General features: G+C 39.0%; 1 long non-coding RNA gene across 1 annotated transcript; it reads right to left on the bottom strand.

Annotated features, from left to right (window-relative positions):
* Positions 1-836: 836 nt before the first annotated feature.
* Positions 837-10,052, bottom strand: LOC121830129 (uncharacterized). The gene is made up of 3 exons (XR_006073087.2): positions 9,891-10,052; positions 5,399-5,576; positions 837-2,931 (listed from the first exon to the last, which is right to left on the bottom strand). It is a non-coding gene; the product is annotated as an uncharacterized LOC121830129 (long non-coding RNA).
* Between the last annotated feature and the right edge of the window lie 4,330 nt (positions 10,053-14,382).

Here is a 14,382-nt window from a genome sequence, read left to right as displayed (position 1 = left end):
TTTTAAGCATACACCACCACCGCTCTGCTTTCCTATGGCTTGCTAATAGCTCTGATTCCTGGGCAACTTTATTTATTAACATATAATTAAAATCACATTTCAGTACAAATAAAATACCACCATAATTATTCTTTGAAGACTGTTTTTTGTTTAATTTTTTAGGACTAAGTTTGCAATGCACTTAAAGAGTACCTTAATTTGAAGAATATTATGTTTTTTTAGTGAACTTTTGTTCAGTTTTAGTTAAGAGTATTACCCATAACCACTAAGAATCTTCCCTAAAAATAAAGGTCTTTTCATTTTATTTTACTTTTTTGGGTTTTTGAGACAGGATTTCTCTGTGTAGCCCTGGTTGTCCTGGAACTTACTCTGTAGCCCAGGCTGCCCTTGAACTCAGAGATCCACCTGCTTCTGCCTCTCAAGTGCTGGGATTAAAGGCATGCGCCAACACTTCCCAACCCATAAAGATCTTTTTTCACATCTTTTGTAGTTGATCATACATTGCATCTCATAGGTACCTCCTAAATTAACTTTACATTGGACCTTGTCATAGTAATCTTTGACAAATGGGATATTAGTAAACATTGACCTCTCTAGTTTCTGAAAACTCTTCTATCATGTGAAGAAGGATGAACTAACTTGAAGCAGCCTAAGAAAAAAGTCACTAGCAATTTCAAATGGCAGACATGTTAGTGAACCCCAACTGAGTGGCTAGATGACTTCACGTTACACAACTAAGACCAGATAAAATGCCCAGGTGAGCATCCTACAAAGAACTATTTGAGTTATGACCAAAACATGACTGTCTGGACATCAAATTATGGAATATTTATTATTACAGTAAAGAATATGCTTAATGCAACATAAACATATGTAATTCATACAATATACTGAGTAGAATTCAAATACTATAAAATAGAAAAACAGAGGAGATATTAGTTTAAGAGGTCATGAAATTGAAGAGGGGTGAGGAGGATGTAGGAAGAGATGAAGAGACCAGATGGAGGGATGGAAATTACATAAATACAATGTTCATGTATGAAATTCTCAAATGGATGTAAATTCAAAAAGATTTTATCATATATTCACTAAGTAGTATATGTATTGTTAAAATGTATGAAAGAACATTTCATATGATGTTTACTATTAAGGGTATTTAAGCTTAAGAAAAACAATGAAAATTATAACAATTCTGGGTTACAGTTGTTTGTTTGTTTGTTTTTGTTGTTGTTTTTAATCTCAATCAGTGCCTCCTTAGGTTTCTCAGATGCTTACCCAGGAGTGGGAATCACACTTCTTTCTGGCTAGAAGAGAACCACAGTTGATAATCTTCCTCAGCGTTCTGGTAAACAGAAGAACCAAAAGTCATTCTGTACCTTTCCCAGTACACACAATATTTTCTTTCCTCTTCTGCATCTCTAAAACTGGAAAGTATTGAGGCAGGCAAGAATTCTGTTCTATGTAAGAGGAGGCTGACATTGAAAATTAACAGTGGTGAGTTCAGTGGTCCCCGCTCTCCCCAGGAATCTGCAGAAATCAGGTTCCTGCCTTTTCATTTCTGATAGAACAGATTTGTCAATGCAAACTCTTTTCTTTCTGCTCCATTTTTTTGTGACACTGGGAATAAGAAATCACTCCATATCCTGTCTCCAACAAGAAACTGTCCTTGTCACCCATGTCCCTACAGGCTTTGGAGTATATTAAGGTTTGCTATAACATGTTCTTGTCCAGACAACTTATTACCCTGGTGCCACATGTCCACCATGTCTATGATTGAGCAAACCTAAATTTAGAAGCCTGGTAACCTCATCAACCTGAATATAGGAGACAAAAAGCTAGAGAGACCTGGAGGAGACTAGAATATGAAATCAGCATTTGACCATCATTCTAAGAATCTCAATCCTACAGAGAGAAAAGACAAGTATCTAACCTTCATTATAACCCAGAAGACAAAAACAAGAACAAAAACACATTTATAGCCTACAGTCCTGGGATCTGTTTAAAACAACCAAATGTAAATTATGTATCATCCATTGAATGTTAGAGCCCCACATGAGATACAAAAAAAATGCATTAAGTAGAGTTATATCTTAGTAATAACTTGTTCATTTTTGATTCCTGATAGAAAATAATTAACTTTCCTTGCAGAGTGAGGTTCCATTTATGATATTATGATAATAAGTGAGTGTGCTCTTACACATATATGTATACACACTCTAAAAATTAAAATGAGTTAATGAATGGTCCATATTCAAGGTCATTTTCCAAACATGTTTCCCTCTTTACCAGTTATTTCAGGCATCATCTATTAGCTTCTTGGGACAAGTATTCAGAGGATACAGCTCAAGTGATATATTTTAGTTAAATTTGTATATCAAAACTGTTATTCTGTAATTATTAATTTGAAACCTTGTACTTCACAAATAAATCAGTATCAAAAATATCTACATGACAAAGAAGATATAGAAAAGGCAGCATTGAAGATATCTAATGATTTGTATTGACAACGTTACATCATGTTCATTGGGTATATACATATATTTACAAACAATTCATACAATTTGTGTATACATGCATTTTCATGTCACATACACAGAGCTTATTGTGCTCTAGTGGTACAAATGCACTTCACATGTGCTCACTTACATAAAATTTCATTGGAAAATACAAGAGGAGTGGCCATATATAGACAAATGTAATCTGTCAGATGACTTCTGAAAGTGGAAGGAGATAGAAATTTTTCATACATAGGGTAATGAGGCATTTCTCTATGATGTTTATTCAATTATTTAAATATTAATGGATCACAAAAAAGACATTCAATAATTAAAAAGAGTTTTCAAATCTCTTGCAGGTATTTCATTCAGCAATGGTCCTAACTTCTTGATGATGTCATGCACTGTCCAATTGTGCTGCTGTTACAATGAGCAACTATAGAAAACACAGAGAAAAATGTTACTAATTAGTAATGTTCATGAAATACCTGATTTGGTAGCTATTTATCCCAACATAATACACATCACATAACCAAAGATCTAATTAGGTACTGGCAAACACATATAAGAAAAACACATATAAGGCTCAAATCGTGAGTATGATTTTCCTTTCCTTTGCATAACCTGAGGGAAATAATAGGGATTTTAGTCTAATATATATCTCTTTAAGGATTTGGATCAGTCAAAATATAATAGGATGGACACAGATGATCTGGATTATAGTGGATGATAAAACAAAAGTGCTTTTCCCCCCAAGCCATATGACACTAAATAGAACCCAGAATATTCATGATAGGAGAGAAGCAAATATGGCTGTATTCTGAATTATAAATGACACCACACACACACACACACACACACACACACACACACACACACTGACATGCATAGACATAAAGACTGAAAAATGAGATTATATTTTCAAAAGAGACACAGGCTCTGATTCTCAGATATGTGTATGCTTTCACAATGGGAGGGGGTAATCTCAAAAGATGGGGAAACATTTTCTTGTTTTAACACAATGTGTTTATAAATTGGTTTATTTCATTACACACCATGTATTCAGTTCTCACAAACTCATATGAACTGCTACAGAATTTAAAACACTATGCAGTGAGGATTTCTTTGTACTTCATGGTTAATTTGGTTGCCACTGGAATCTATTGATGAATGAAGATTTTGGTCATTAAAGTTCCATCCCTAAATTTGACAATGACTAAGGTCTCTATAGTAGGAGACATATACTGCACATTACAGTTAGAAACTGTCCACAGAAAAAGGAAGATATTTCCAGAACATTACTATTATACACAGCAGTCAGTCAACAAGAAAGTTAACTATGTTTACAAATTTTTTTATAGCTGATGCATCTGCGTTTGCAGATGTGTCCTCTGGAAAACAGCACTTAGAGAAGAAAAACAGCAGAAATGACCCTTTCTAAAAACAGTAAACAGTACTAAAGGGAAATCCTTTCAGAATCAAGTAATCTTACATTAATTTTGTGACACTGAACATGCTGTACACCACAGGCTAAAAGATAAAACTACTAGGCCAAAGAATGGATGACTTCTATTGGAGTTGTTGGACAGTGGGGTCCCATAGTCTCCCAAAATACTTGGCTATTGTCATTGCTCTTGATTATTATTCAGAAATGAATGGCAAATACCTATGGCTGAAGATACTACATACTTGAGTAATATAACAAAAAGAGGTAATAAATTTGATATTGATTTGGAAATTCATGCCTATTGTCTAACTCTAATAATACTTGAGTTTGGGATACATGCTACTGGAAGACAATAGCAATCTTCACTCTAATCAAGCTGTGGACCCTGTGATCCACAGTAATGACTAGCTCTCCAAGACACAGCCACTGGTGCAATGGTATCTAAATAAAATTGACTTCATAAGATATCAAGGTGATTTTCTGTACACATGCACAAATGTTAAGCATTTGCCACAATTGAAATCAAGTAGGAAGGAAAGAACTTTCTTTCAGGAAGGTCTGCTCACCTCTGCCTCCCCGGCACTCTGGTACCAAAATCAGATGAGAGCATTCTCCTAGCTATTGGACAAGATACACTTTATTTCTTCCATTTGTCTATTTCACTGCAATGTTGTCTAGTATAGAAAGTTTGTGCAGAACTAAGCATAGAATTCTTAAAATATTTTATTCATCATGAATATATTAGTTATTATACTACACTTTTAAAATTTCACACCCCAGTTCAATGTATTTGTATATGAAAATCAAGCACATGCAAATCCCTTTATAGTAACAATTCCTTTCAATTCAATAACTCCTGGTGGTCTCATAAAAACAAAGACCTCCAGATTGCTTAATCTCACATAACAGATAAGTGCAATACCTAACCCACCAGTGGACTGTACTCTAGAAATAGAATGCTACTGGAGTAATAGATGGCAACTGGAACTTGAGTGGGAAGTTGAAATTCCATAACAGATAGAGGTGTGCTTCAATGAATGGGCAATTGGTTAAATTACAATTATCATAACCTTGATCCATTCAAGGGACAAGAAAATGTTTTTGCGTTTGAGCTGCCCCACTCCCTGAGTACCAAATATTAGCAACAAAACCTTTCTTACAACTCCTCCTCATCAGTTTAGGGGACCTCTTCAGTTTCCCCAATTTGATTTCCTGACCAATCTAGCACATTACTTCTAATAGTGTTCAATTGCTCAAATGAGTCTCTATCCCACAGGAGGGAAATATCTGAAGCAGCTGTTCACCAGGTCTCCTATGTCATCTGGGCAATAACAGATTAACACTATGCTAGCAAAGGCGACCTCTACATCCAAGATATAGTGTAGATAAATGGCCAAACACTCAGTCACAAACAAATAGGCATTCCTTGGCCAGATTCAGAATAATTAGAACTCACAGAGGCCTGGGAAATCAGGAAGCTGGGAATCATTCTTTCCATTCTCAGACTGCAGGATGTAACGTTGGAGGATCAGGAACACAGGTTCAGCAACTCTCACTCCAGTTCCTCTGGGGGAGCATCAGCAGCCACAGTGTCATCAGGGCCAGCATTCCTCTGCGGTGGTATTCTAATTGTACTGAAATGTGATTTTGATTGTATGTTAATAAATAAAGTTGCCTGGGGGTCAGAGCTATTAGAGCCATAGACAGAGTGTGGCGGTGGTGGCACACGCCTTTAATCCCATAGATCTCTGTGTGTTCAGGGATACAGCCAGCATTAGAGACATATGCCTTTAAGACCTAGGGGGCTGTACATTCAGACAGTGACGAGGCAGTCACGTGTTTGGGTTTACAACCAATGAGAAGGCAGAATGACTAGAAAAACAACTTACACACAGGAAATAGCTCTCTTTTGGGAAGCTGGGACAGCAGGAGGAAGGGTGAGATTTTAGCTCTGAGCTCTGACCTCTCGGCTTTCTCTTTTACATTGTTTCTGTGTTTCTTATTTAATAAGACGGTTGGTTACATCTACATTCCTCTGTTCCACATACTGCACCAAGTGCTCAGGAAGCCACTGAGTCTCATTTTCATCCTGTGAAAAAATGCAAACATGCCCTGGACCCCATATCAAAACAGGGTTGGGATCCTTCCATAATCCAGTGCAAGGATCCTTTTATTTCACCTGAGCAAAAGTCACTCTGGTGCCATCATGCCAAAATCTTTCCACAGCAGATTGCTCATGGACATCTACATTCAAAAAATTCAAAATGAAGAGGGCATGATTCAATGCTTTATGCATTGACTGAGGTTATGACTCCCCCTCTTTGTTTTCTGAAGCTACGTCTTGAGATTGCCTTGGGCTCACTCAATGATGCTTTGTCCTTGAAGATTATAAGAAATGCCTGTTTTATGCTCAATTTTCCATTTGAAACAAAATTGCTGACATGCTTTACTAATTTGTCTGAATCCACTATCTGTTTTTATAATTTTAGGAATCCCCATATATGAAAAACATTTTAAGCAATGTACTTGATGGATTCTCCAGTTTGTACAGTGGCTATCAAAAATTCTGAATAGGTATCAATTGCCACATACACATAATTTACTTTGCCAAATTCCACAATATAAATAACATCCATTTTCCATAAATGATTAGGAAGAAGGCCTCAAAGATTTATCCCTAAGTGAAGGCATGGGAAAATACTGTGGGCACACATCACATTGCTTAACAATCTTACAAGCAACTTCCTTGGTAAGGCCAAATTGTTTTCATAAACTTCTGCTATTCTGATGATGAAGGGCATGTGACTGTTGAGACAAATACACCTGAGATAAGGTGACTATAAGTGTCAATTTATCAGCTGATGTATTACCATTAGGTAGAGGGCTAGGAAGACTGGAATGAGCTCTAATATGACCCACAAAGCACGGCAACTTATTGCTATCTGAGAATGACTTGGGCATGATGCTATAGCCAGTTTCTGTTGAGGACCTGGTCACTGGCTCCACCAAGATGGATGAGGTCTTCTTGACTGAGCCTGGGCTGGCAAGACACTGGCCTGTCAACTTGGCACTGAATGGACTACACATGATGTGGTTGGGCCCACCATATTTGACACCAATCAGGTAGTTTCCAGGGGCAACGGGAGTGTACATGACTTTGTACTCTTCTGGGGTTTCTTGGCAATCCACTTTGACCTTGGTGGTTCTTCAATGGCAACAGATAATGTCCCTGGGCCTGCTTGAGGGGTTTTGAAGAAGAATTCTGATTGGATACCTGCAGTACCCTCCTCAAGCCCAGCACTTTAGGCTGACACTAGAGCAAGATTCCTTCCCTGTTTGGCCAGGCCCCCCAACATGCACTTTGAAAGGGATCCCAACCATATGGCTCCCATTGAACTCAACATTGATTATCTGGCTCTTGTTCAGACACATGGCATTCCTCCACAGCTCCTGAGGGTTTATGCACCTTTGCATCAAGCTTTCTTTTTGCACCATTCAGCCTTATAGCAAAGGATGCTAGCTGATTAAATTTTAATCCTCACTCCAATGGTTCGTAACAATGAGGCAGTGAGTGTCATCTGGATGTGATGATCAGCATCAGGTGATGGCCTCATGGTTAAACTTTATAGACATGTCATAGTTACCAGGCTCTTGGATAATATAAGAAATACCACATGACCCATTTTTATGGTCATCAAATGTAATCTCTGCCTTTCTAGGCCCTCAACAACAATGGAGAGGCCTTCAGCATCTGCTTCTCAGGTCCTGATGCTGAACTCAGCTGGGATGCCTATTTCTCCCCTCTCCAGGCCAGGGCCTCCTGCCTGGATCTTGTGAGCACCTCCTTCACCAAAGGTCCTGTGTGAACTGGAAGGGGTTTCATGTTAAATTCTGGCTATGGTATTTTACACTGATTGTGTGAATGCCCATTTCCTGGGACACAAATTGAACACAGTGAGAGTTCTTCCCCACAGATACCTTGGGTAACATGGACCAAGGGGCTGGTGACATGGGCAGATATGTCACTGCTGTTTTCTGGAATCTTCAAGTTCACATCATAGATACTGTCAACTATGGCCATAGATAGAGCCTGGCTGGTCCAAGTGATGCTCTCTTTGACTCTTCCCTCACCACTGATCTTCACAGTGAATGGATGTCTAGGCACATTCTCATCCACACATTTGTTGGAAATGATATAGATCCCAGGCTCAGTGGGGAGGTAGGATACCTTGTGGACAATGTCCTCCAGGTAGTCTATCTAGATGTCCACATCACTGGATCATTCTACCACCAAGAATATACCACCATAACCTGCATCTCTTATGTCCACAATAAAGTCAGATATCTCTAAAGTCTGGCCTTCTGACCGGCCTTGGTCACATAGACTTGGGTGTAGCACAAATTGTCAGTTTCAGACTGGATCATGAAAATGGATATGGGATTCCAGTAATGTGGTTGCCACTATTCTTGATGCTGACTAGATGTTCACCCACCTATCAGAGGATGAAAGAAATGCCAATGTGGTTTTGGGGCAGCTTCCTCAGCAGACAGGGCTTGTCATGTCCAGATGGGGCTTGATATTGACTGTCATGTATTAAAGTCAGTCTCACTGATGTCCAGAAGGAAGTTGGCAGCTGATCCTTGTGGTGATATACTGTGTACCCTAACAAATTTGCCTAAAGATCAGAGAACAAGCCACCAGATTAAACATAGGGGCCAAACAGTGGTGGCATGCACCTTTAATACTAGCACTTGGGAGGCAGAAATCTGTCTAGATCTCTGTGAGTTCAAAGTATCCCCAGACTACATGAGATTGACTCAGTTTAGAAGAGAAAACAGAGCCAGAAAGTGTTTGGATACACCTTTAATCCCAGTACTGGGAAGCACACATGCCTTTAATCCCAGGAAGTGATACCTAGATGGAGAAAGGCATATAAGGTATGAGGAGACAGGAAGTAGAGGCTCCTAGAGGTTTTTCAGCTGGATGTGCTTTTGGCTGAGGACACCCCTTTCAGCTGAAGGCTTTTGAGCTAAGGAAGCTCTTTCAAGTTGAGGAGTTGGTGAGGTTAGAGATGGTAGCTGTGGCTTGCACTGGGTCTATCAAAATGGCATATCCTCAGGGTCTTGGGAGGTTCTAGAACTCCTGTCTTGTAATATCCACATACACCCCAAACTGTGCCATTGGGATGAGTGGTTACAACAGCCTCTTCTGACTTATTCACAGCTGTACAGGATGCAACTTGGCTTCAAAGTCCTTAGCCATGTAGTTTCAGAAGACAGGAGAAAATTTGCATTGTTCACAAGGACTCAGGTAGTGTTCAGAAGCTCAATTCACTTGCTGGATGCTTCAGACCTTCATGTTGATGGACCAGATTCACAAAGCCACCCTCACTGACAGCCCAGGACATCCAGAGCCAGGAAAGGGACAGTCTCTGTCATAGTCCATTGCCTCTAACAGCTCCCAGACTTCACTAGAGATCTTTGTGCCACTCACAGCTAGGAACTCAGAAGCCTTAGGTGTCAGTGGCATACAGTGGTACTTGGTGGTTCCTAGTGTGCTAATAGCTATAATGTAAAGTGTGAGAATCTCCAGCTTTGACCAGGGATCCTTTAACTCCTTGTTATTAGTGACACACAATGTAAATCATTCCAGTGGAGGTGAAGTACAGTGCTGGTACTGAATCCTCATTAGTCCCTCAGTGCTTCCTTCCCACTCAGTGTGAAAGCAGAGGGCCCCCAGAACTGCAGCTTCAGCACTGACCATCCCTGACACTTCAACAAACTAACCATCAGAAATCCTTGACTCTGGGTCTGCTCTTTAGGAACCTAGAGAAGCAGGATAGGCCCATTGCTGACCAGAAGCTGCCAGTTCCTGAGCTCCACTCCTGGAAGAGCCAGCTTGAGCCCCACATCCTCTAAGAAACACCCATCCCCTGACCAGAACTCACTGTGCCTTTCCCCTGACCACTTATTTCCCAGTGTCTGACACTGAGGCTGAAGGCCAGCTTTCCTTCTGCCTCTCTCTGGTCTCCTTATGCTCTCCATTCTCTCTCCAAAGCATCCTGCACAGTCTTGCAAACATGTATGGATCAATATAAGGGCACTGAACAAATGCCCCCACTGGCATTTGGTGTTGTCACAACACTGGTGACATCACAGGAGATGCCAAGGCTCTCTAGGATACAACAGAATGTTTCAGAAAGAGACTGCTGATGCCATATTGTATAGTCCTTGACTCCATACTAACTAGCTCACCTCAAACTGACTTCAATACAAGGTATGAAAAGGCCAGACAAATATTTTGCTGTAAATATAGCTCTATATAAACACTGATTGGCCAATAGCCAGACAGGAAGTATAGGTGGGACTAACAGAGGGGAGAATTGAGAAAGGAAGGAGGAAAGCAGAGACCATCTGGAGCCCCTGCCAGGACAAGGAAGATGTAAAGTACCAGTAAGCCACGAGCCACATGGCAAAGTAAAAATTAATATAAATGGGCTAAATATAAGAGTAAGAGCTAGAAAATGATAGGCCTGAACTAATGGACAAGCAGTTTAAATAATGTAAGAGTCTGTGTGTTTATTTTATAAGTGGGTTCCAGGACTGGTGGACTTGGAGGGACCCGGAGAAAAAAAGCCCTCCAGCTACAAATGGCATGCACCCAATGTGGGACCTGAGTTTCCACCTTAAACCTGATAATATTTAATAACCAATTCTAAACAGAGCCAAAACCAGGTTCCTCCTTTATGTCTCATACGGGCAGCTAGATGCCGCCAAATGTGGGTTTGTGCTACTGGCGGGTTCCTGGTGTTTGCCCTTGACCTGCAGTATGGTGGGAATAAGGCATCGGCCAGCAGCACATTACACTGTGTGGTAGATTTAGTCTTTACTAGTATATATTTTAAAAAAAAATGTTTCTGGGCTACATGCTGATTTGATAGAAGCATAGACCCATTATTTCTGAGACTTGATAGTGCCCAGAGCTGGCGGAAAATGTACCTCCACCATGTTGGGAAGCTGAAGGTTGTGGAGCCAGCAGCCACAGTGCTGTTTCAGGCTTAGAAGGCTGCAGTTTAAAGTAATAGCTTCACAATAAGACTGCTTCAACTGAAATAGATTACAATGTATGTAAAAATGTACATAGGCCTAAAAGAGAAAAAAAAGGAATATATACAGTTATATAAACAGTTTTTAAAAATAAAGTCTTTAAACAAACAGTAAAGGTAATAAGCCACATAAAGATGGCTACCACACAGAGAATCTGGATTATGTTGTCTTTCATATTCGTGACTAAAGAAAAACATTTGATTGTAAAAGCTGTTGAGTTATGCCAAAATGTATATTTTAAAGGTACCTTGACTTCAAAATTCAGATATAAGGATATGTTGCTTTGGAAAAGAGGTTCTGCTTTTGTTTCCACGGAAAGTCAGAGGCTATGGATTTGTTCCAGACTAAGATACATCAGGTTTGACCAGCCAAGACCCCCTGAAAGGTCTCCAATGACACCATGGCCCAGATAATCTAACATCCAGAATGGTTTCAAGGCAACTGGCTCACATAATACACCCTCATGGACTACCCCATAAGCTTAAAATTTTCTTTGTGTCCCCATAAGATACAGCACCCCACTCGAGCAGGGAGTAGTAAGAGATTCTACGCCCAGATTCCCAAATACCCCAACCTGGCTTTAGAGATGGAATTAGCTCACTCCCCCTCTAAACCCAGGCATATTGCTTTAAAAAAAATGGTTGAGAGATTCTTGTGTCCCAAATTGGAAGAACCCTCTGGTGTGGGACAGAGGAAAAACCAATATTTTTATTTAAAGCAGGTTGATTATAAATACAATCTCTTTCTTAAAAAAAGGGGGGGATAGTTTAGATATGATAGGATGAAAGGGTAGATTAATGAACCTACTTTTAAAGAGTAACAACTTGTTTAAAATGTTTTACATTGCTATAGATTTTAGTTTATTGATACAAGTTTAAACTTAATTTTGTTATACTATATATATATATATATTTCTATTCTTGTTTGAGGTATTATGTTTATGTAACTCATTTAAAATTGTAATGGTATTGTAATGGCTAATTAAGAAATAGATTAAGAAATAGATTAGTCATCTATGATAATCATATTTATAGCCATGTTAGTTAAGTCTTCTAGGTATACATAGATCTATTTCAGATAGATAGATAATCTTCAAACACTTCAAAGATCTACAGAATATGGCATTTAAAATGTTTTAAAAATTTAGACTTTCTGGACAGTGAGACATGTCTGCTCCTGGCAGCACCAATTTACTTCAGAGAGGAGGATGGGCATCAAAGACACTCCATATGGAGTTTATCTTCACCTTGGCAAAAATAGCCATTTGGGCAAGAAACTGTTCTTGCCTGGACTGCTTGATCAACTGGACATGCAGGACCCATAGGAAGGTGACCACTGAACTTTGCTTGACAAAATGGTCCTTCAGGTTCCTGCTTTGCAGAGGAAAATACCAGACATTCTACAGGACACACAAAAAAGTGACTGAGAGACCCTAGGCCTGTGGGCTGAACACAGATGCCCCAACTTTACAAGAAAACTTTGGATGACTCTCCAGGCTGCCAGCTGTCTCTGTCTACACTGCAAGTCTCCCGAAAGTTGCTTCCATCCTTCTCCCATTTCTCAGGTAGTATTATATCCTTCTGAGGTCTTTGATGTGGTTGAAGACTAGATACTTACAATTTTCCTTAGTTATGATAAAAGACAAGTTAGATATAAAACCTTAAACTCATAAATATAAAACATAGTATATCTTCTTTAATATTGTAACTGTAATTCTTGCTTGATAATTGTTTTGTTTTATATAATTTTACTATGTTAATGTTAAAACATTCCTTTTTTAAAAAAGAAGAAAAGAGGAAGTGCTATGGATATCGCTCTATATAAACAAATACTGATTGGCCAATAGTCAGACAGGAAGTATAGGCAGGACTAACAGAGGGGAGAATTGAGGAAGGAGGGAGGAAAGGAGAGACTGCCTGAAGCCGCCTCCAGGACAAGGAAGATGTAAAGTACCAGTAAGCCACGAGCCACATGGCATAGTAAAAATTAATAGAAATGGGCTAAATATAAAAGTAAGAGCTAGGCAATGATAGGCCTAAGCTAATGGCCAAGCAGTTTAAGTAATGTAAGAGTCTGTGTGTTTATTTTATGAGTGGGTTCCGGGACTGGCGGGACTTGGAGGGACCTGGAGAAAAAAGCTCTCCAGCTACAATATATAGACACATAAGAATAAAAACTAGGCCTCACTAGACCCCACTTCCTGCTTCTCAAAATCAAAAAGCCATTAATCACTGAAGCTCCGGATAACAGGGACAAGGGGAAGAGCAAGGACACAGGCTTAGACAAATAACCGAATAAGGACAAAGCCTGAAAAACATCCAGGCTTGTCCAAAGAAAGAGACTATAACCCAACCAGCCCCCAGCTAACTTTTAGCCAATAAACATTACTAACAATAATGCCACTCGCACAATCCCATTATACCTAAGATGAATTAACTTCCCTAGACACTCCCCAAAATTAGGCTTAAAAGGACCCATCACCCTTTCCCCGGGGTCACTGACATTCTACCTTTGGACAGGTAGAGGACCTCAGTATATTGGAATAATAAAAATAATCTTTCCCTCAATGAGGAAATAAAAACTTTCCTTAAAGAGGAAATGAAAAACTACCTTAAAGAGGAAATAAAAACTTTCCTTAAAGAGGAAATGAAAAACTCTCTTAAAGAGGAAATAAAAACTTCCCTTAAAGAGGAAATGAAAAACTCCATTAGAGAGGAAATTAAAAACTCCCTTAAAGAAATGGAAGAAAAAACGAACAAAAAATGGGAAGAAATCAAATCAAGCCAAGAAAAAGCAATTAAACAGATGAAAGAAACATTCCAAGATCTGAAAAATAAATTTGAGACAATAAAGAAAACACATGCTGAGGGAATGCTGGAAATAGAAATCCTGACAAAACGAACAGGAACTACAGAAACGAGCATAACCAACCGATTGCAAGAGATGGAACAGAGAATCTCTGACACTGAAGACATGATAGAGAAAATAGATTCGTCAGTCAAAGAAAACACTAAAGACAAAAAAGTCATAACACAAAACGTCCAGGAAATTTGGGACACCATGAAAAGACCAAACCTAAGAATAATAGGGATAGAAGAAGGAGAAGAATACCCACTCAAAGGCACAGAAAATATATTCAACAAAATTATAGAAGAAAACTTTCCTAACCTAAAGAAAGAAATACATATGAAGATACAAGAAGCTTACAGAACACCGAATAGGCTGGATCCAAAAAAAAAGTCCCCTCGCCACATAATAATCAAAACACTAAACACACAGAACAAAGAAAAAATATTAAGAGCCGCAAAGGAAAAAGACCAAGTAACATATAAA

The sequence above is a fragment of the Peromyscus maniculatus genome, chromosome 6 (assembly GCF_049852395.1).
Source record: "Peromyscus maniculatus bairdii isolate BWxNUB_F1_BW_parent chromosome 6, HU_Pman_BW_mat_3.1, whole genome shotgun sequence".
NCBI lineage: Eukaryota > Metazoa > Chordata > Mammalia > Rodentia > Cricetidae > Peromyscus > Peromyscus maniculatus.
This window is presented reverse-complemented; position numbering and strand designations above follow the sequence as displayed.